This window comes from Dendrobates tinctorius, unplaced genomic scaffold, assembly GCF_039654945.1.
Source record: "Dendrobates tinctorius isolate UK_male_01 unplaced genomic scaffold, ASM3965494v1 ptg000162l, whole genome shotgun sequence".
In the NCBI taxonomy this organism is placed as follows: Eukaryota; Metazoa; Chordata; class Amphibia; order Anura; family Dendrobatidae; genus Dendrobates; species Dendrobates tinctorius.
In genome coordinates, this window is record NW_027361829.1 from 29,030,214 (window position 1) to 29,053,425 (window position 23,212).

Sequence of the window (23,212 nt, forward strand, 5' to 3'; positions counted from 1 at the left end):
CCTGATTTCGGATATATTCTCTAGAGTTAGAGGTGCTTGCTGGTTTACCAAGCTTGACCTCAGGGGGGCGTATAATCTTATCCGCATTAAGCAGGGGGATGAATGGAAGACGGCGTTTAATACTCCGGAGGGACATTTTGAGTACCTGGTGATTCCTTTTGGGCTCACTAATGCTCCTTCTGTCTTCCAGTGCTTCATGAACGATATTTTACGAGACTTTGTCGATAAATTTTTGATTATCTATCTGGATGATATTTTGATCTTCTCCAAGGATTGGGATTCTCATGTGGAGCATATTCGGACTGTGTTCCGGATCTTGAGGGAGAATTCCCTGTATGTCAAAAGATCAAAATGCCTTTTTGGAGTACAGAGGATTTCATTTTTGGGATTTATTTTGTCTCCGTCAACTATTGAAATGGACCCGGCCAAGGTACAGGCCATTTATGATTGGGTTCAGCCCACTTCTTTGAAGGCCCTCCAGAAGTTTTTGGGTTTTGCTAATTTTTATCGGAAATTTATAGCAAAATTTTCTAGTATTGCCAAGCCATTGACTGATCTGACTAAGAAGGGTGCTGATGTGTTGAATTGGTCTCCGGAGGCTGTTGCTTCCTTTCAGGAGCTGAAGTGAAGATTTACCTCCGCCCCGGTTTTGCGGCAACCTGATGTTTCACTCCCGTTCCAGGTAGAGGTGGATGCTTCTGAGATTGGTGCAGGAGCTGTTTTGTCCCAAAAGGATCCTGTAACATCTAAAATGAATCCCTGTGCTTTCTTTTCCCGAAAGTTCTCTCCATCTGAACGTAACTATGATGTGGGGAATCGGGAACTGTTGGCCATGAAATGGGCATTTGAGGAGTGGAGACATTGGTTGGAGGGAGCTAAACATCAAGTTGTGGTCCTCACTGACCACAAGAATTTGATTTACCTAGAGTCGGCTAAACGCTTGAACCCACAGGCTAGGTGGGCCTTGTTTTTTACACGTTTTGATTTTGTGGTCTCTTTTCTTCCTGGAACTAAGAATGTCAAGGCAGACGCCCTCTCTAGGAGTTTCTTTGCTGATTTTCCTGTGGTGACCAAGCCTGCTACCATCTTAGACGAAGGGGTAGTTTTTTCTGCCATCTCGCCCGATTTGAGACTTGCTCTGCAAGAGTTCCAGGAGGACAAACCTGAGCATTGTCCCAGTGGAAAGTTGTATGTTCCTGACCAGTGGAAGAAGAGAGTGATGTCTGAAGTTCATTGCTCTGCATTGGCTGGTCATCCAGGTATTTTTGGTACTAGAGATCTGGTGAGTCGCTCTTTTTGGTGGCCCACCTTGTCTCATGATGTCAGGAATTTTGTGCAGTCCTGTGGGACTTGCTCCCGGTCTAAATCTTGTTCTCACTCTAGTGGGTTGTTGATGCCTTTGCCGATCCCCAGGAGGCCATGGACCCATATTTCAATGGATTTCATCTCTGATATGCCGGTCTCTCAAAGAATGTCTGTTATTTGGGTGATTTGTGATAGGTTCTCTAAGATGGTTCATCTTGTATCACTCCCTAAGTTGCCATCTTCCTCTGAGTTGGTGCCCCTGTTTTTGCAACAGGTGGTTTGCTTGCACGGGATTCCTGAGAACATTGTGTCTGACAGAGGAGTTCAGTTTGTGTCTAGATTTTGGAGGACTTTCTGTTCCAAGCTGGGAATTCAGTTGTCCTTCTCCTCTGCTTTTCACCCTCAGACCAATGGGCAGACAGAGAGAACAAACCAGACCTTGGAGTCGTATTTGAGATGTTTTATTTCCGCTGATCAGGATGATTGGGTTTCATTTTTGCCCTTGGCCGAATTTGCTTTAAATAATAGAGCTAGTTCTGCCACTTTGATGTCACCTTTTTTTTTGTAACTTTGGGTTTCATCCTCGATTTTCTTCAGGGCAGGTGGAGCCTTCTGCCTGCCCAGGTGTTGACACTGTGGTGGAGAGAATGCACCAGATCTGGGACCAAGTGGTGGATAAGTTATCTCTCTCCCAGGAAAAGGCCCAGCGGTTTTCCAATCGACATAGGACCATTGGTCCCCAGTTTAAGATTGGTGATATGGTGTGGTTATCATCAAAAAATATTGCTATGAAGGTGGCTTCTCCTAAGTTTAAGCCTAGATTTATTGGACCTTACAAGATTTTGGAGATTATTAATCCGGTCTCTTTTCGTTTGGCTCTTCCTGTCACATTTAAAATCCATAATGTGTTCCATAAGTCCTTGTTGAAGAGGTTTGTTGAACCAGTTGTTCCTGGGGTGGCACCTCCAGACCCTGTATTGGTTGAAGGTAACATGGAATATGAGGTAGAGAAAATACTGGATTCCCGTCTGGCTAGACGGAGACTCCAGTATTTGGTTAAGTGGAAGGGTTATGGTCAGGAGGATAATTCCTGGGTCTCTGCCTCTGATATTCATGCCAAAAGATTGGTGCGTGCCTTTCATCGGGCTCACCCTGATCGCCCTGGTGGCGTGGTTGAGGGTTCGGTGACCCCTCCTCAAGGGGGAGGTACTGTTGTGAGTTCATTTTCCCCTTCGTCACTGAGGTCTGGTGAACTCCCTATTCTGGTAAAGGAAGGTAATGAGCCTGATTATCAGGCACCTGAGCCTAATGAGGATGACTGGCTGAGTGGAGTCACGGACTGGATATAAGGCTGCCGACGCCCTTCTGCCCTGCGGGTGAATTCTCTTTGGACTTCTAGGACACCAGTCTGATTCCTGCTCCTCGAAAGCTAAGATTTCTGCTTTGCCTGTTAGCCTTTGTGTTTTGTTTTTGTTTTCCTTGCTTTTCTGGATTCTGCCATTCCCTGCTGGGGTGAGCTGAATCTCCTTTTGCCGGTTGCTCTGTCTTCAGAATATTCCTGAGTACTGACATAGCTTTTTTTGAAGCCTAGCGTCTTCAGGGCCTTTTTCACTGTCAGTCTGTTGGCTCTTATTTTCATAGGGTTTTTCACGGATTGCAGACAGCAGCCTTCCTGTCCTTTCCTATCTAGTTAGCTTGGGCCCCGTCTTTGCTCTGTCTATCTTTCTGTCTGTGTTAGTGTTTTCATCTTGCTTCACCGTCATTATATGTTGGGGGCTGCCTACTGCTTTGGGGTCTGCTCTGGGGCAGTTTAGATTTCCCCTTTCTTTCTTTAGGCCTATTTAATTCTCCGGCTGTGATCGAGGGGTCTAGGGCATCGTAGGAACCCCCCACGGCTACTGTTAGTTGTTGTGGATAGGATCAGGGGTCTGCAATCCGATAGCTGCCAACCTCTCTGGTTTTCTGGACTTAGCTAGCTTTTCTGTTTTTGCCTCCTACGGTGACTCAATCATAACAGTAGACTACTTTTAAAGCCGGAACATCAGGAACTGTTTTTGGCTTACATTGCTGAAACAGCCTCCAGCTCTATCGCCTCCTCTTCTGAAATTGGTGGTGATTTTTTCCTGCCTCCTGATGTCTTAGTTTCCAGCTCAGTCCCTGCATGCTCAAGGTAAGTGTTCTTTTGCTATTGTTCACATTTGATTTGCTTTTGTCTATTCAGTTTTGTGTGGTCAGCCAGCCCCGGCTGGGGCTGTGCTGAATTTCCATCCTTGTGTTACTGCTTGTGACAGTTTGTTTTTGTCCCTTATTAGATTGGCCTCTTTTTGCTCTGCTTTCAGAATATGCCAGAGTGCTGATATAGTGGGCGAAGTCGAGTGACTTCAATATTTTTCTATCAGACATGTTGGACATTTTTTGCAGGGTTTTTTGCGTGATTGCAGACAGTGTCTTTCCTTTCCTGCCTTGTCTAGTTAGTGTGGGCCCCATCATTTTCTCAGCCTATTTTCCTACCTGCGTTTGTGTTTTCATCTTGTCTCACCGACAATATATGTTTGGGGGCTATCTATTCCTTTGGGGTCTGCTCTGGGGCAGTTTAGATTTCCCCTTTCTTGCTTTAGGCTTATTTAGTTCTCCGGCTGTGTCGAGGCGTCTAGAATCATTGTAGGTACGCTCCACGGCTACTGCTAGTTGTGTGGATAGGATCAGGAGTCTGCAATCCGCTGAGCTACCAACCTCTCTGGTTTTCGATGGCTAAGGCTAGTTTCACACTTGCTTTTTTTTGAAGCGCGTTTTTCCCGCAAAAAAACGCATTGAAAAAACGCATACAAATGCATACAAACGCTGCGTTTTTTTCAAGCATTTTTATGCGCATGCAGGAAAAAAAGGCAGCGTTTTTGCGCGTTTGTATGCGTTTTTTGTGTGTTTGCGTTTTTTTACAGATTTTGGAAAAACCCCACAAAAAAGAAAAAACAACCATTCAACAACACACAAGACCAATGGGACTTCATTGTGGGTGTGGTATATTAATATATAGACCCTGTCTACAGTATTCTTCACATTTGCTTGATTCTTCTCGTGACCATGGATCTGCGCTGGAAGAGATTTCACTTCAACTTGGATTTGGACATCGCGATGGCTCAGGCGTATGCAGTTGCTTGCCATGAACAAAGGAAGAGAGAGAGGCAGCGAAGACGGCGGCGTATGTGGATACATCCGATTGTTGAACTCCGGGAGAGCCATGGGGCATACCACACCCTCTACAGCGAGCTCCAGTCAAACCCGGAGAAATTTACAGATTATATCCGGATGTCCCACGAAAGTTTCATGGATTTGCTTGCTCGTGTCCAACAATCCATCCGGAGACAGGACACACAGCTCCGTCGTGCGATTCCCCCTGAGGAACGGCTACTGGTGACATTACGGTATGTTTTAAAAACCAAGGGGTGCGGTCTGATGTTTTTTTTTTTAAATTTAGTATTCAAAACCTTGGGTAATTAGTTTTCGTGAATGTACTAATATTTTATTTTATAGTTTTTTAAAATAATATACATAAATATTAATTTTACTTCTTTGTCTGTTCACAGATTCCTGGCGACTGGAGAAACCCTATCTTCACTACACTTCCAGTACCGTATTGGAATCTCTACCTTGTCTGGAATTGTTGCTGACACCTGCCGGGCTCTCTGGAATGTTCTTTGTCCAGAATTTATGCCCCTGCCCACCGCTGAAAAGTGGATGGAAATTGCTGACAAATTCTGGACAGTATGCAATTTTCCCAACTGTTTGGGAGCTGTTGATGGTAAACACATACGGATCATCAAACCCCAAAGAACGGGATCTGAGTACTATAATTACAAAAAGTACTTTTCAATAGTACTCATTGCGATTGTGGATGCCGGATGTATGTTTGTAGCAGTGGACATTGGAGCATTTGGCCGTGGTAATGACTCACAGGCTTTTAAAAACTCAGACATGGGCCGGAGGTTGTATGGCAACCAATTTAATTTCCCTATGCCACGGCCTCTTCCTCACACCGAAGCTCCGCCACTGCCCTTTGTAATGGTTGGCGATGAGGCTTTTCAAATGTGCGGAAACTTACTGAAACCCTACTCCAGCCGGGACTTGGACCACACCAAAAAAATATTTAATTACAGGCTGACCAGGGCCAGAAGAACTGTCGAGTGTGCTTTTGGGATTCTTGTCTCCAGATGGCGAATTCTGGGCACGGCCATTAATCTTAAACTTGAAACAGTCGATGAGGTGGTGAAGGCCTGTGTGGTGCTACATAACTTTGTGATGGCTAAAGAGCACCCGACCTTTGAACTGGACGATGATGCTCCTAACCCATTGCCTGAATTCACTCAGCACACTCTCAGGTCATCCGTTGAAGTTGGCCAAATGAGGGACCAATTTGCGGCCTACTTTATTTCTGATGTAGGACGGGTGCACTGGCAAGATGAAATGGTGTAATGTTTTTGTTTGTTTATGGTAATAAAAAACCTTATTTGATACCATTACTGAGTGCACTATATTTTTTAAACTCCAATTAAATAAAAAACTTCCCAGGTATAACTGAATTTTTTGATGTTCACACACCTGGGCAGGTAAATACACATATGAGTTAAAATGCAGCATTGCTAGTCTGCGTGAAATATATTGGAACGAGCAAAGCTGCAGGCCATGAATCAGGAAACCAATTTTTTTCAAGAGAAAATTGTGCAACTAGTTGAAAAAAAAGTATGTGATTTTCTCAAAACACAACCCTCAAAACCCAACCCCAATGAAAGTCCATGGGGAATACAAGTCAGCATTGAGTGGATGAATGTAATCTGCTCCATTCCAACTTACAAGTTATTACACTAGGCCTTGGAATGACTATACTAGGCCGTGGTATTTCAAATATGAGTGTAGTAGGCATTGGGCCTACTAGTATAGTCATATGTGAAATACCACGGCCTAGTGTAGTCATACCAAGGCCTACTCGATTTTTGCCAACTAGGATCTTGTTTCACGAAAAACAAACTGGTGAAACTTGACAAGTTTCAACAGTTTGTTTTTCATGAAACCAGATTCTAGTTGGTAAAACTAGAGTTATTACACTAGGCCTTGTAATGACTACACTAGGCCGTGGTATTTCAAATATGAGTATAGTAGGCCTTGGGGCTAGTAGTATAGTAATATGTGAAATACCACGGCCTAGTATAGTCATACCAAGGCCTACTGTAATAACTCGATTTTTAACAACTAGCATCTTGTTTCACAAAAAACAAACTGGTGAAACTAGAAAGAAACTTATTTTTTAGACAAGTTTCAACAGTTTGTTTTTCATGAAACCAGATTCTAGTTGGTAAAACTAGAGTTATTACACTAGGCCTTGTAATGACTACACTAGGCCGTGGTATTTCAAATATGAGTATAGTAGGCCTTGGGGCTAGTAGTATAGTAATATGTGAAATACCACGGCCTAGTATAGTCATACCAAGGCCTACTGTAATAACTCGATTTTTAACAACTAGCATCTTGTTTCACAAAAAACAAACTGGTGAAACTAGAAAGAAACTTATTTTTTAGACAAGTTTCAACAGTTTGTTTTTCATGAAACCAGATTCTAGTTGGTAAAACTAGAGTTATTACACTAGGCCTTGTAATGACTACACTAGGCCGTGGTATTTCAAATATGAGTATAGTAGGCCTTGGGGCTAGTAATATAGTAATATGTGAAATACCACGGCCTAGTATAGTCATACCAAGGCCTACTGTAATAACTCGATTTTTAACAACTAGCATCTTGTTTCACAAAAAACAAACTGGTGAAACTAGAAAGAAACTTATTTTTAAGACAAGTTTCAACAGTTTGTGTTTCATGAAACCAGATCCAAGTTGGTAAAACTCGAGTTATTACACTAGGCCTTGGTATGACTATACTAGTCCGTGTTATTTCACATATGACTATACTAGGCCTTGGGTTGGTTTTTAACATGTATTTACCCATCAGTGTGTGTGAGCGGCGCAAACAACATTAATGAAACTTTGTAATGGTGAACCACAAATGTAAATTTATTTTTAATCACAAAAATAAACCAAAAAATTATTTTTTCCGGCGTTTGGGGGCAGATGGTTTCAATTTGGGGGTGTGCAGGGAATATGCAACACTTGCAGTTGAAGACGGTGTTTGAGGGGAAGGGGCAACAAAACTTGTGGGGGAAGGTAGTCCAGTTAAGGGAATTAAACTAGGAACACTTGGAGGAGAGGAAATCTGTTCAGGTACATTAGTTGTAATGGCATGTCGCCGTAGGCTTGTGTGCCTGGACCGTCTTTGGCCCAATGCCCGCCTTGATAGATTTCGCCTTGAACTAGGGGCAAATATTGAATGTAGGTCCCCCATCTGCTGGTGTGGCTGCTGCTGCTGCTGAGGTGGCTGCTGCTGCTGCTGAGGTGGCGGCTGCTGCTGAGGTGGCTGCTGCTGCTGCTGAGGTGGCTGCTGCTGCTGCTGAGGTGGTTGCTGCTGCTGCTGAGGTGGTTGCTGCTGCTGCTGAGGTGGCTGCTGCTGCTGCTGAGGTGGCTGCTGCTGCTGCTGAGGTGGCTGCTGCTGAGGTGGCTGCTGCTGCTGAGGTGGCTGCTGCTGCTGCTCTTCGTTGGCAGTGCTCGTCCTTGCAGGAGGACTGGTGGTGGCAGTGATGGTCCAGGTTTGCAGAGTGGTGGTGGCAGGGCTACTACATGTTGTTGTAGCGGCAGGGCTGTTCCATGTTTGCCTAGTGGTGGCTGAGCTCCACGCATGCATGGGAGTGGCGGTGGTGCTCCAGACAGGAGCAGCGCTTGCCATGGTGGTGTCGGTGAAGTGACCAGCTGCACTCAGACTTGTGGTGGTGTAACGGTGGGTGTCCTGGCTTTGAATAGAGGTGTCCGTGCAGTGGTATGCAGCACAAGTCGGTAGTGAGGTGAAGCGAGTCAATGGTGGCACAGGTGGAAATGACACCACTGACTGCTGCCCGTACCGATTATGCTGCATAGCCTGCAAGAAAGCATTGTTGCAGGCCTGCAGCACATTCAGCTGTTGCTCAGGACTAAGGTGTTCCGCCATGCCCTTTTCAATCTTACTAAAAAAATGGTGCGCTGGTCTGTTGAGGTCGGCCTCCAGACGGTCAAGGCACTGTTCTACAGAATTGAAGCGGTGTTCAAAGTGGTTAAAACCACGTTCCATGAGTGCAAAACCGCTTTCAACTCTGTCGGACAGTGACTTGAGGCTGGAATTAAAGGCCTCGCTCAAATGCATAAACTCGGGCAAGACATTCCTGTCCAAGGCCCTCTGCCGCTGGCGGGTAGTGCCCGCATAACCAGTGGCAGAGACCTGGGACAGGGGAACACCTGATGGCCCAGCTTCCTGGTCACCAGCTGTGTGTGTGGTTGACCTGCAAGGTGCTTCCTGGCTGTCGGATGGCTGGGACGGGTCAGAGGACGTCCGAGGAAGGACCGCTCCAGGGCCAGGTTGCAGGGTGCTGCTCCAGGTGCTGTGGAAGAAAGGAAAATCATTACTACCATGCCTTTACAAGAAGCATCAGCTGTGGATTAGAAAAACACAGATTAAGAAAAATAAAAACCCAAAATTTATAATACTTACGATCTCGTGGCAAGGACCGGTCTTAGGAACTGCAACGCGTGATAGTGACGGTATCTAGTTCTGGTCCTTGACGCAGATCCACTGCGAACCTGGCCCTCAGCACGAACATCACTGTTGAAGCGGTCCTTGATCGAACGCCAACGTGTTCGGACTTTGTCCACTGTTGTTAAAAAAAAAACAGTGCCGTCAAGGACAACAGTCACTGCGGCACAATATAGCAATACAATACTCAAAGCAGTCACTGTAGACCCCGATGACACTGTTGGGTTTCCTGCTAGAATACACCTAGCACGAAACCCAACAGTGCCGTCAAGGACAACAGTCACTGCGGCACAATGTAGCAATACAATACTCAAAGCAGTCACTGTAGACCCCGATGACACTGTTGGGTTTCCTGCTAGAATACACCTAGCACGAAACCCAACAGTGCCGTCAAGGACAACAGTCACTGCGGCACAATGTAGCAATACAATACTCAAAGCAGTCACTGTAGACCCCGATGACACTGTTGGGTTTCCTGCTAGAATACACCTAGCACGAAACCCAACAGTGCCGTCAAGGACAACAGTCACTGCGGCACAATGTAGCAATACAATACTCAAAGCAGTCACTGTAGACCCCGATGACACTGTTGGGTTTCCTGCTAGAATATGCCTAGCACGAAACCCAACAGTGCCGTCAAGGACAACAGTCACTGCGGCACAATACAGAGCAGGGAAATACTCACTAAACGCCTTTTTGGAGGATGCTGTGGCGCTGTCCCAGCCATCCATCAACGCTGCGGCCACCTCATTCCATAGCCGCCGGGTCACCACAATGTCCTTGTGCAGCCGGTCACGGCTGTCCCACAACGGCGAACGCTCCTGGACCAGGCTGATGAGCTGCTCATTATCCAGGTAGACGTCTTCATCCCGTTGTGGAACCTAGACAAAACACATTCATTAGAATAATCAAATTTAAATGGAATAAAAAGTTACAAAAAAAGAAACATAAAAAAGAGTAAAAATAGAAGATAAAAAATAAAGAACATTACAAATCATTTGATACATACATTCCGTATCACCACCGGGACTTGGCTTCGCTGCTCCTGCTCTTCGCTCTCACTAGTCCCGTCCGCAGAAGATGATGATGACGATGTCTTAAAAAAGTTGAAAAAAACGTAAGAGATTTGGAGAAGCAGCAGATATACTTACCAGATGCACGAAAATAATCACCTCACGGTCTGCTTGCGCCAATTCCTGCCGCGATGGGGAATACTCGGATTCTGAAGACATACTGCATGTAAAAATAATAAAAATCATTAATACATACATAATTTAAAAGGACAGGCATATAATGTAATATACTCACATTCTTCGCTGATAGAAGATGGGTTCCTTGTTGACTGTCTGCTCTCCAATCTGTCAGTGTAGTAGTGGCAGAGTTTTGGCAGGCACCTCCTTTATATAGACTTTTTTTTTTTTACTTTAGAAGATAATAACTAGTACAACAAGTGGACACCACCAAAAAAACGCAGCGCTAAAAAAACGCTTACATGCGCATGCCAGTGCGCACGTATGCGCATCCATAGGCTATAATGGCCATTTTTAGCGCAAAACGTGCGCATACGTGCGCATGCTCTTTTTTGCAGGGCCAAAAAATGCAACATGCTGCGTCTGGAAAATACAAACGCACACCCCAAAAAAACGCAGCGCATGAAAATCGCATACGTGCGCATGCCAGCGCGCAGGTATGCGCACCCATGTTAAATATAGGGGAAAAAACGCATGCGCACTTATGCGTTTTTTTCCAGCGCAAAAAAATGCAAATGTGAAACCAGCCTTAGCCTGGTCTTGCTTTCCTCCTCGGTGACCCAATCATAACAGAATCACCAGCCTAAACCAAAGATTATATGGTACTCAAAAGCAGGAAAGAATTGTTAAAAAAAAAAAAAGGGTCAGAATTTTTTTTTTTACATATATTTTTTCCTTTTTCTCTGGGGCTGTAGGAGGATTTTTTCTTTAATGGAGATTAAGCAATTGTCTGATCGTGTTGAGCAGCTCTCTGCTAAAGCGTGGGGAATTTCCGCCTATCTCGCTCAATCACCTGCTGTTGAACCAAAAATCCCTAATCCTGATGTGTTTTCTGGGGATCGGTCTAAATTTTTGAATTTTAAGAATAATTGTAAGCTATTTCTTGCCTTGAAGCCTAACTAATCGGGGAGTTCTGTGTAGCAGGTGAAAATTGTCATCTCCTTGCTGCGCGGCGATCCCCAGGATTGGGCTTTTTTTCTGACACCTGGAAATCCTGTTCTGAGTAATGTGGACCCATTTTTTCAAGCCTTGGGGTTGTTGTATGATGAACCTAATGCTATTGATCAAGCTGAGAAAACCCTATTGGCATTGAACCAGGGTCAGGATTCTGCAGAGTTATACTGTCAAAAATTCCGTAAGTATGCAGTCCTTACTACATGGAATGATGGTGCCTTAGCAGTTCTCATTCGGAAGGGTTTATCAGAAACCGTAAAAGATGCTATGGTGGGATTTCCTGTTCCCTCTGGTCTTGATGATTCTATGTCATTAGCCATTGAAGTTGATTGGCGTTTACGTGAACGTAAAACTACACGAGAGGCGTTGCCGCCTTTTGAACAAATGTCTGAACCCATGCAATGTGACAGGGTTTTGTCTAGGGTGCAATGTCAGGAGTTTAGAAGGCGTAATAAGCTGTGCTTTTTTTTGTGGGGACGCCTCGCATACTATTTCTGTCTGCCCTAAACGAGAGAAACGTTTTGCGCACACATTTGCTGTGGGCAGTGTACAACCTAAGTTCCTTTTGGCAATTACTCTGATCTGCTCCTTGTACATTTTCCGCTAAGGATTTTGTAGATTCAGGAGCAGCTTTGAATCTGATGGATTTGGACTTTGCTAAACATGCTTTTCCTATGATACCCCTGCAGACTCCTATCCCTTTGAGGGGTATTGATGCTACTCCTTTGGTGGAGAATAAACCCCAGTTTTGAACCCAGGTGATAATGCAGGTCGCCCCGGACCTCCAAGAAAATTGTAAATTTTTGGTGCTGCACAATTTGCATGATACTATTTTTCTGGGTTTTCCCTGGTTGCAAACTCATAATCCTGTTCTGGATTGAAAATCTGTGTCTGTGGTGAGTTGGGGTTGTCAGTATGTTCTTGGTGACACTCCTTTTTTCTTCACCTCTCCCCAGTCTCATGATATTCCTGATTACTTGGCTGATTTTTCTGATGTATTTAGTGAGAGTAAGGCTAAGTGCACACGTACCGGAACTCTCGCGGAAATTACCGCGAGAATTCCGGAATTCCATTCCGCAGGAAAATCGCATTTTAAATTCCCGCGATTTTCCCGCGGAAAAACTAACATTTTGCAAGCGTATTTAGCTTGCAAAATGCTAGCGTTTTCCAAGCGATCTGTAGCATTGCTTGGAGAACTGATTGACAGGTTGATCATAGTGTTTGACGAGTGTGACCAACTTTTTACTACTGAGGCCGCCTATGCGGCATCAGTAGTAAAAGATAGAATGTAAAAAAAAAGTGTTATTCTTACCTTCCGACGTCCCGGGCGGGAATGCTGCGCGGGACGCCGGAAGGTGAGAATAACAATATTTTTTATTTTAAATTCTATTTTTTACAGGGATATGGTACCCAAAGCCCGGAGAACAGTCTCCTCTCCTCCGGACCGTGGTACCATCCGCAATTGTTCTGCTTACTTTCCGCATGGTGTGCACAGCCACATGCGGGAAGTAAGCGGAACAATGCATTCCTATGGGTGCGGGATCGCCGCGATTCCGCAAATTAATGAGCATGCTGCGGTTTTTACCGCGAAGTGATTCCGCCGCGGTAAAAACCGCAACATTAGCACAGCATTGCGGAATCCCATAGGAATGCATGGGATGCTTATATTTCGTGTTTTCGCGGAAAAATCGCGCGGTTAAAACCGCCACGGAAACGCGAAAAAAACGCCACGTGTGAACTCAGCCTAAGTCTGCGTCTTTGCCTCCTCATAGGAGTTATGACTGTGCAATTGAGTTAATGCCCGGGTGTAAATTTCCCAAGAGTCAGCTTTTTAATTTATCGGTACCCGAACATGATGCTATTGATGCTATGCGATCTTATATCAAGTAGTCGTTGGAGAAGGGTCATATTAGACCATCCTCTTCACCCTTAGGTGCTTGTTTTTTTTGTGACCAAGAAAGATGATTCATTAAGACCTTGTATTGACTATCGTTCCCTTAACAAAATCACTGTTAAATATCAGTACCCGTTACCCCTGCTAACTGATTTAATTTCCAGAGTTGAAAGTGCCTGCTGGTTTACCAAGCTTGACCTCAGGGGGGCGTATAATCTTATTTGCATCAAGCACGGGGATAAATGGATCACCGCCGCTAATACGTCATCTTCTGCGGCAGGCCTGCACTAAAGAACGGAAAAAGATTGGACTACACTGCTTGTATTACAAACACATGCGGAATACAAATTACCCACCTGTGGATTACAAATTGGGAGCACTGTGGCGTATCTGCGTCGCCAACAGAAGATCCGTGGAGGTACCAGGACTGGTGCAAGATGGCGGTGCTGCTTTAGCGCAGAGGAGAGTTCCAGGTGTTTGCTGTTGTTTCCAATGGACTGGGGCCCCCTCCTTCATACCCCTGGAGCCAGCGATATGTACCAGGAGGCCGGCGCCCCCATGTACTGGACCCTGACAAGTGGGTGGAAAGGTCTGCCATCGCCCCACCCAACAGAGGGAGTGGCACAGGGAAAAAGTTTGGCTGCGGCTGTCTGGCGCCATTCGAGTGCTGCCTATCGGACGATATGAGACGCTGTGGATGTCGGGGCATCGGGCACCTGGAGTGGCGGTGGCGCCTGGAGGTCAAGTCACACCAGGAAACGTTCCCCTCAGGGCCACGGGCAGGCAGCTGGATGGTGAGTGAAGGAGCGGAACCTGTGCAGAGCCACCGGGATCGGCCACCTAAGATACCGGCGGAGAGCCTCCCTGCAGAGCCCCTGAGCCTGGAGGCTAGCCCCGCCGGAAGGCGGGATGAAGAGCGGAGACTGCAGAAGGAGCCGCGTGATGAGGAGACAGAGGCCACTGTGCCAGGGAAGGTGAGAGCTCCCCTGGCCCCGACAGTGGCTCTGCAAGCGGCCCCCACCATTCGTCCGCAGCGCGCGGCATCCTGTGTGCCCAAGAGCCCAGCCAAGGAGGGCCCTACTATACACGCAGAGCTGAGCAGGCCCTCCGCTCCTGGTCCCGAACCACTCCAACCGGTGGCGCCACGCCCAGTGCTGTCGGTGCAGAGCCTGACCGAAGAGGACACCGTTGCATCCCCTCTGCCGCTACCGACTGCATCTTCAAAGGCGGCTGCTGCCCCGGCTCTGGATGAAATTTCAGGTGCGGCCTACCCTGCGGCCGCAGCTGCTATGCCGGCACTGGAATCGACTGCGGCCTGTGTGACAGGCCTTGTGGCCCAATGTTCTAAGAGCACGGCTGCTCCCATCTGTCACCCGGCCCCAGCAGCTGCTGGGCCACTAACATCATTAGCCGCCTCTGCCCCGCTTTCTTCTTCGGCGAAGCCCCGCCCACCGGACTCCCGAGCTTGTAGTGTGCCCTCTGTTTGGGTCGCAGAGGTTATAAGGAAGAAGAAGGCCTGGGAGCGGGAGATATGGAACCAGCTCCACGCAGGGGGAGAGGCTGGAATGGCGGCTAAGAGGTCTAAGGGACGGCTGGTGTATACTAACATTGCCAAAGGGTATGGGTTTATACGCGATCTAGCTACCGGCCAGAAGGTCTATATTAATGTGGCCTCTATTCATCATGGCTGGGCTCTACAAGAGGGGGACTTGGTGTCGTACTACAAAGAGTACTGTCCCCGCGGCTACTACGCGGTAGTTGATTGCTGAGCCAGAAGAACACGAGCCCCCATAAAGAGGACTGTTGCAGACACTCCTTACATCCCAGGAGCTCCATGGCTGTGGGGCCCCTTGTTGCCGGCCACTAGGAAGTGGTTTGAACTTTCAAAATTTCGTTGCACCGTTGTACAAACCACAAGGACAGTTTGCGTCCGAGTTTAAAAAGAAAAAAACGGTTTAATAGAGAAGTTTGGGTTTTTAGTTTTGGTATTAAGCCTGGCAAAGCGGGGATGTCCAGAAGAAAGAGTGTCCACGTCCAAGGAAGGGGGAGGAGAACATGTGAAGTTTTTATTGTTATATGTTGGTTTTGAAAGCAAAGGAAAATGAAAAAAAAATATAAAAAATGGGGTATTTGTGATAATATAAAGTTGTTTTGTTGTATGATATGCACAAGAAAAATGCAACAGGTCCGGGTAAGGGAAGGTCTGTGTGACCAAAGGGAAGTGTGAGATCCGAAAGGGGTCTATGTGTGGAGAAGGTCTGGGAGACGGAGACGCCGACCATGACATGTAACTGAAAGATAGGTAAAAGAGATGGAAGACGTGAGAAAGACAGCCGTCCTAGGTCAGGTCCCCGACACCACGGACACCCCTGAAGGAGAAAGATGGACGCCGGCAATGATCTGGTAGGTGTGAGGCCTCGATCATGGCATACCGGACAGTGGAAGGTGACAGAAGGGGAGAGTTGGGGAAGGTACACGCCATAGATTGAATATGGGTGTACCTAGCCCAATTTGAAAGACGTTGTCATGTGGCGTGCGTGCTGGTGAGTAGCAGTAGGCTGCTCAGAGCATGGTGCTCCCAGTATGGTTCGGCCCCCACGTGTAGTGGGTTTGGCCCAACAACTGGTCCGACAACAGAGTGTAGGTGAAGCTTCAGAACGACGAAGGCAGGGATTACGATTTTTCGAGGACGACAATAGACAAAGGAAGGAGGAGTGTAGGGAAGGTGACCTGACGGACCGACGGACTTGTCAGAATAGAGAAAGGACGGTTTGCACAGTTTAGACACGTGTCAGTTACTACAGTGGGGAAACAGCTGAGAAAGTGTAGTGGACGTACAGTACCTTGGGTTGAGCATTAGAGGGCAGGGAGGAGTGTGACCAAAGGACTTGACATCAGCTTAGGGCTTAGGAAACCGTTGGTCATGGGGGCGGAGTTACAGGGAACCGGGAATTATATAAATTTGACAGGAGGGTTCCAGAAAGTTCCAGTCCCCTGGGGGAGCTCAAGTGACAGGAGGACTACGACAGTTTGTGCACTGTGAGGAAACCCAAACCAGGGGGACTGAGGAGAGAGAAAGTCATGGGGGTGGTCCTGACAGGAATAACCGCAGTATAGATGAGACACCGGGTGTAGGACACCGTATTTGGTACGACATTTGACCAGTGAAATTACTGTTGGTGTACAGGCCTACGGCAGCCACAGTGATGGAGCTGACAAGAGCGTCGAAGAGTGGAAAAGGTACAGGATGTACATATACGTCCCAGGTGAAAAGTATGGTGTGTGAAGCAGCCCTGGACACGGAGGGCCGTGAGGAAGGTACTGTGTTGTATTGTGAGGACCATCAGTCGGACGGCGAGAGCACGAATAAACTTGGACCTGTTGCACCCAAAACCTGCCTCATCTTGTGTCTGTACGTCACTGCGCGGTATACAGAGGGACCACCCCCCTGCCTGGCCCACGACCCTACACGTGGACCAGTACCCATGGACAGGGACGATACCTTTTCCTCACTGCCCATTGGGTCAATGTTGTGGAGCCGGGTACAGATCTTGAGAGTGGCGCTGTACGTGTTCTGCCAACTCCAAGGATTGCAGGAATCCAGTCTGTACACATTGACTCCTCCTCATACTCCAGTTTCTCAGAATCAGTGCTGCAGGAGCCTGTTACGACCGATATGAGCACAGCCGTGGCCAAACGTCAACAGGCCGTACTGAAATTAATTTCTTTGGGGAATCGAAGTCACACAGCGCAGGAGCTCTGGAATGCCATCAAGCAGGAGAGCGACGTGTGGTTTCTGCCAGCGAATCTCCAGCCAGTCTTGGTAGTGTGTGACAATGGCCGAAATCTGGTGGCAGAGCTGGGCCTAGGCAACCTCTCTCACATCCCATGTCTGTCACATGTGCTCATCTTGGTCGTGCAGAGCATTCCGAGGGACTATCCAGATCTTGATGCACTGCTGCACAAGGTCCGCTTAGAGTGGGCTCACTTGCGGCGTTCCAGCACGGCAAGATCGCGCTTTGCAGCTCTGCAGCGCCGATTACGCCTTCCGGAACATCGCATCATATGTGACCTACCCACCAGGTGGAATTCAACGTTACATATGATTGAGCGGTTGTGTGAGCAGCAGGCAGCAGTAATGGAGTACCAGCTGCATCAGGCGCAAACAAGTCGCACTGTGTGCCGGTCACACTTCAGCACCACTGAGTGGGCCTCTATGAGGGACATCTGCCTCGTTTTACGTGCCTTTGATGATTCCACGTGGATGGCGAGTGCAGATGATGCACAAGTCAGCATGACTGTCCCCCTTATCTGCCTGCTTCAAAAAACACTGCAAGCACTAAGGGAGGAGGTTTTGGAAGAGGTGGAGGATGAGGAGTCACAAATGCCATCTGCTCCTGTGTTAGTCAGGTTCAGTAACGCCAGCTGCTCCCCTGCTGTGTGGATGGCAATATCTCCTGCTGCCTCCACATTCAAACTAGATCATATTTTCAACTTGCTCCAAGTAGGCCTCAGCCTGCTGCATGATTGATCCTGGGCTTCAACACAGCCAGTTGTCGCTCGGAAGTGCCGTCAGCACAGAGAAAAACACTAGCTCCTGTGTTAGTGGGGTTCAGTAACGTCAGCTGCTCCCCTGCTGTGTGGACGGCAATCTCTCCTGCTGCCTCCACATTCAAACTAGATCATATTTTCAACTTGCTCCAAGTAGGTCTCAGCCTGCTGCATGATTGATCCTGGGCTTCAACACAGCCAGTTGTCGCTCGGAAGTGCCATCTGCACAGAGAAAAACACTAGCTCCTGTGTTAGTGGGGTTCAGTAACGTCAGCTGCTCCCCTGCTGTGTGGACGGCAATGTCTTCTGCTGCCACCACATTCACACTACTACTGATTTTTAACCATGCTCCACTTAGGCCTCTTGTTCCACTGTCTCTAGTATTTCCCCTGGCCTCCAACACTGCCAGTTGCGGCTCAGAAGTGGCGTCTGCACAATCCACATCAAAGGATCAACTGACGTGACTGAGCCCCAGTAACACAGGAACAAGTGTGGATTGTGCAGACGCCACTTCTGAGCAGTAACTGGCGGGGTTGGAGGCCAGGGGAAACACTAGAGACAGTGGAGCCAGAGGCCTAAGTTGAGCACGGTTACAATCAGTAGTAGTCTACAACCTATATAAAACTTGCTTCAATTAGGCCTCAGCCTGCTCCATGATTGATCCTGGCTTCAACACAGCCAGTTGTCGCTCGGAAGTGCCATCTGCACAGAGAAAAACATTAGCTCCTGTGTTAGTGGGGTTCAGTAACGCCAGCTACTCCCCTGCTGTGTGCATGGCAAAGTCTCCTGCTACCTCCACATTCAAACTAGATCATATTTTCAACTAGCTCCAAGTAGGCCTCAGCCTGCTGCATGATTGATCCTGGGCTTCAGCACAGCCAGTTTTTCCTCGGAAGTGCCATCTGCACAGAGAAAAACACTAGCTCCTGTGTTAGTGGGGTTCAGTAACGTCAGCTGCTCCCCTGCTGTGTGGACGGCAATGTCTTCTGCTGCCACCACATTCACACTACTACTGATTTTTAACCGTGCTCCACTTAGGCCTCTTGTTCCACTGTCTCTAGTATTTCCCCTGGCCTCCAACACTGCCAGTTGCGGCTCAGAAGTGGCGTCTGCACAATCCACATCAAAGGATCAACTGACGTGACTGAGCCCCAGTAACACAGGAACAAGTGTGGATTGTGCAGACGCCACTTCTGAGCAGTAACTGGCGGGGTTGGAGGCCAGGGGAAACACTAGAGACAGTGGAGCCAGAGGCCTAAGTTGAGCACGGTTACAATCAGTAGTAGTCTACAACCTATATAAAACTTGCTTCAATTAGGCCTCAGCCTGCTCCATGATTGATCCTGGCTTCAACACAGCCAGTTGTCGCTCGGAAGTGCCATCTGCACAGAGAAAAACACTAGCTCCTGTGTTAGTGGGGTTCAGTAACGCCAGCTACTCCCCTGCTGTGTGCATGGCAAAGTCTCCTGCTACCTCCACATTCAAACTAGATCATATTTTCAACTAGCTCCAAGTAGGCCTCAGCCTGCTGCATGATTGATCCTGGGCTTCAGCACAGCCAGTTTTTCCTCGGAAGTGCCATCTGCACAGAGAAAAACACTAGCTCCTGTGTTAGTGGGGTTCAGTAACGTCAGCTGCTCCCTTGCTGTGTGGACGGCAATATCTCCTGCTGCATCCATATTGAAACTAGATCATATTTTCAACTTGCTCCAAGTAGGCCTCAGCCTGCTGCATAATTGATCCTGGGCTTCTACACAGCCAGTTGTCGCTCGGAAGTGCCATCTGCACAGAGAAAAACACTAGCTCCTGTGTTAGTGGGGTTCAGTAACATCAGCTGCTCCCCTGCTGTGTGGACGGCAATATCTCCTGCTGCCTCCACATTCAAACTACATCCGATTTTCTACTTGCTCCAAGTAGGCCTCAGCCTGCTCCATGATTGATCCTGGGCTCCAACATCACCAGTTGCTGCTCGGAAATGCCGGCCGCACAGAGAAAAACACTAGCTCCTGTGTTAGTGGGGTTCAGTAACGTCAGTTGCTCCCCTGTTGTGTGGACGGCAATATCTCCTGCTGCCTCCACATTCAAACAAGATTATATTTTCAACTTGCTCCAAGTAGGCCTCAGCCTGCTGCATGATTGATCCTGGGCTTCAACACAGCCAGTTGTCACTCGGAAGTGCCGTCTGCACAGAGAAAAAAAACAGCTCCTGTGTTAGTGGGGTTCAGCAACGTCAGCTGCTCCCCTGCTGTGTGGACGGCAATGTCTTCTGCTGCCTCCATTTTCACACTACTACTGATTTTTAACCGTGCTCCACTTAGGCCTCTGGCTCCACTGTCTCTAGTATTTCCCCTGGCCTCCAACACTGCCAGTTACTGCTCAGAAGTGGCATCTGCACAATCAACACTTGTTCCTGTGTTACTGGGGCTCAGTCACGTCAGTTGATCCCCTGATGTGTGTCCGGCAATGTCTCCTGCTCTGTCCACATTCCCATTACTAGTAGTGGGAATGTGGACAGAGCAGGAGACATTGCCGGACACACATCAGGGGATCAGCTGACGCAACTGAACCCCAGTAACACAGGAACAAGTGTGGATTGTGAAGACGCCACTTCTGAGCAGCAACTGGCGGTGTTGGAGGCCAGGGGAAATACTAAAGACAGTGGAGCCAGAGGCCTAAGTCGAGCACGGTTACAATCAGTAGTAGTCTACAACCTATATAAAACTTGCTTCAATTAGGCCTCAGCCTGCTCCATGGTTGATCCTGGGCTTCAACACAGCCAGTTGTTGCTTGGAAGTGCCGTCTGCACAGAGAAATACACATGCTCCAGTGTTAGTGGGGTTCAGTAATGCCTGCTGCTCCCCTGCTGTGTGGACGGCAAAGTCTCCTGCTGCCTCCACATTCACACTACTACTAATTTTAAACTTGCTCCAATTAGGCCTCTGGCTCCACTCTGTCTCTAGTATTTACCCTGGCCTCCTACCCCGCCAGTTGCTGCTCAGAAGTGGCGTCTGCACAATCAACACTTGTTCCTGTGTTACTGGGGTTCAGTAACATCAGCTGATCCCCTGATGTGTATCCGGCAATGTTTCCTGCTCTGTCCACATTCCCTACTACTAGTAGTGGGAAAGAGGACAGAGCAGGAGACATTGCCGGACACACCTCAGGGGATCAGCAGACGTTACTGAACCCCAGTAACACAGAAACAACTATTGATTGTGCAGACGCCACTTCTGAGCAGCAACTTGCGGTGTTGGAGGCCAGGGTAAATACTAGAGACAGAGTGGAGCCAGCGGCCTAGTTGGAGCACGTTTAAAATCAGTTGTAGTCTACAACAGATTTTAAACTTGATGAAATTAGGCCTCAGCCTACACCCTGATTGACCCTGGGCTCCAACATCGCCAGTTGCTGCTCAGAAGTGTCTTTGGCACGGGTACTCCCTCCTGCCCAGCCTGGTTCCAGCATGCCAGCTGTTTCCGGGAAGTGTCAACGTCACTTTGTCACCAATACGTTGTCCTGTCGTGTTGAGGTCGGGTTAGCCGAGTCTATGGTGCCTGCAGTTTAGGTGCTTCCTATGTGGGCTGCTGGTTCTGGTAATAAAGGCTGGTTCCATAGTGCCAATAGGACAAGCACCCCCTGTAGGACTGTTGGTTTCGGTAACAGCGGCCGGCTTGCGGCATCTCAACTTTGTTTTTCATGGGTACCTTCTGCTACCCATCCAGGTTCCAGTACCGTCAGCTGGTTCTCGGCAGTGCCTTTGGCTGAGGTGCCTCCTTCTCGGTATCTGAGTTCCAGCAACATCTGCTGGTCCTTGGTAGTGCTTTGTAGCACAGGTACCTAATGCTTAGTAACCGTGTTCCAGCACCGTCAGCTGGTCCTTGGTTGTGCCATTGGCTCTTTTTCCTTCTGCTGCCCCTCCGGGTTCCAGCACCGTCAGCTGGTTCTCGGCAGTGTCTTTGGCACAGGTACTCCCTCCTGCTCAGCCTGGTTCTAGCACGTCAGCTGTTTCCGGGAAGTGTCAACGTCACTTTGCCACCAATACTCTGTCCTGTCGTGTTGCGATCGGGTTAGCCGAGTCTATGGTGCCTGCAGTTTAGGTGCTTCCTATGTGGGTTCTGGTAATAAAGGCTGGTTTCATAGTGCCAATACGACAAGCACCCCCTGTAGGATTGTGGGTTTCGGTAACTGCGGCCGGCTCGCGGCCTTGCAACTTTGTTTTTCATGGGTAACTAATGCTACCCATCCGGGTTCCAGTACCGTCAGCTGGTTCTCGGCAGTGCCTTTGGCCTAGGTGCCTCCTTCTCGGCATCCGAGTTCCAGCAACGTCTTCTGGTCCTTGGTAGTGCTTTCTAGCACAGGTACCTCCTGCTTAGTAACCGTGTTCCAGCACCGTCAGCTGGTCCACGGTTGTGCCATTGGCTCTTGTTCCTTCTGCTGCCCCTTCGGGTTCCAGCACCGTCAGCTGGTCCTCGCTAGTTCCATTTGCTCTTGCAGCTTCTTCTACCCATCCGGGTTCCAGCACCGTCAGCTGGTTCTCGGCAGTGCCTTTGGCCTAGGTGCCTCCTTCTCAGTATACGAGTTCCAGCAACATCTGCTGGTCCTTGGTAGTGCTTTCTAGCACAGGTACCTCCTGCTTAGTAACCTTTTCCAGCACTGTCAGCTGGTCCACGGTTGTGCCATTGGCTCTTGTTCCTTCTGCTGCCCCTCCGAGTTCTAGCACCATCAGCTGGTCCTCGCTAGTTCCATTTGCTCTTGTTCCTTCTGCTACCCATCCGGGTTCCAGTACCATCAGCTGGTTCTCGGCAGTTCCTCAGCCTTCTTGTACCTTCTGCTAGTTTTCCAAGTTCAAGTTTGTGGAAATGGTTTTTGGTTCTCACTCTGGATCTCCCTGACGACGACCCTGAAGACGACGACCCTGAAGACCACACCGAAGAAGACCAAAAAGATGACCCTGAAGAAGATGACCAAGAGGACAAAGAACATGAAGACAACCACCAAGATGCAGAACAACAAGAGACAGAAGACCAAGAAAAAGAAGAACAAAAAGCAGAAGAACCAAAAGCAGAAGAAAATTAAGCATTAGACTAAAAATCAGAGCAAAAGATATTATCTAAATTATAAGCAGAAGAAGACTAAGCAGTGTATGGGGGTGAGTCCGTTCCTCCTTGTGGTGCCCCTGGAAAATGCGTGCTGCTGCAGGCCAAACTGAACGTGGACAAATCCTGTTGTAAATCTTTTGTGACATTCAGAACGGAAGGTGTAATCTTCAAACTTTTATAGATAACAACTACAGGAATGCCTGTCACAAATAAGAATATGATGAAGAAGAAGAATAGGAAGAAGATGAAGAAGTAGAATATGAAGAAGAATAATAGTTGAATAAGAAGAATATGAAGAATGTAAAAAAAAAAAGAATAATAGGAAGAAGGTGAAGAAGAAGAAGATGAATAAGGTGAAGAAGTTGATGAAAAATATGCTGCTGCTGCTGCTGAGGATCATGAAGGAGAAAGTGTGGGAGAAGTAAAAAAGAAAGTGAGGAGCATGGAAGTAGTGAAACATACATATCTGACAATATATAAAAAAGGTTAACATTGTCAATAT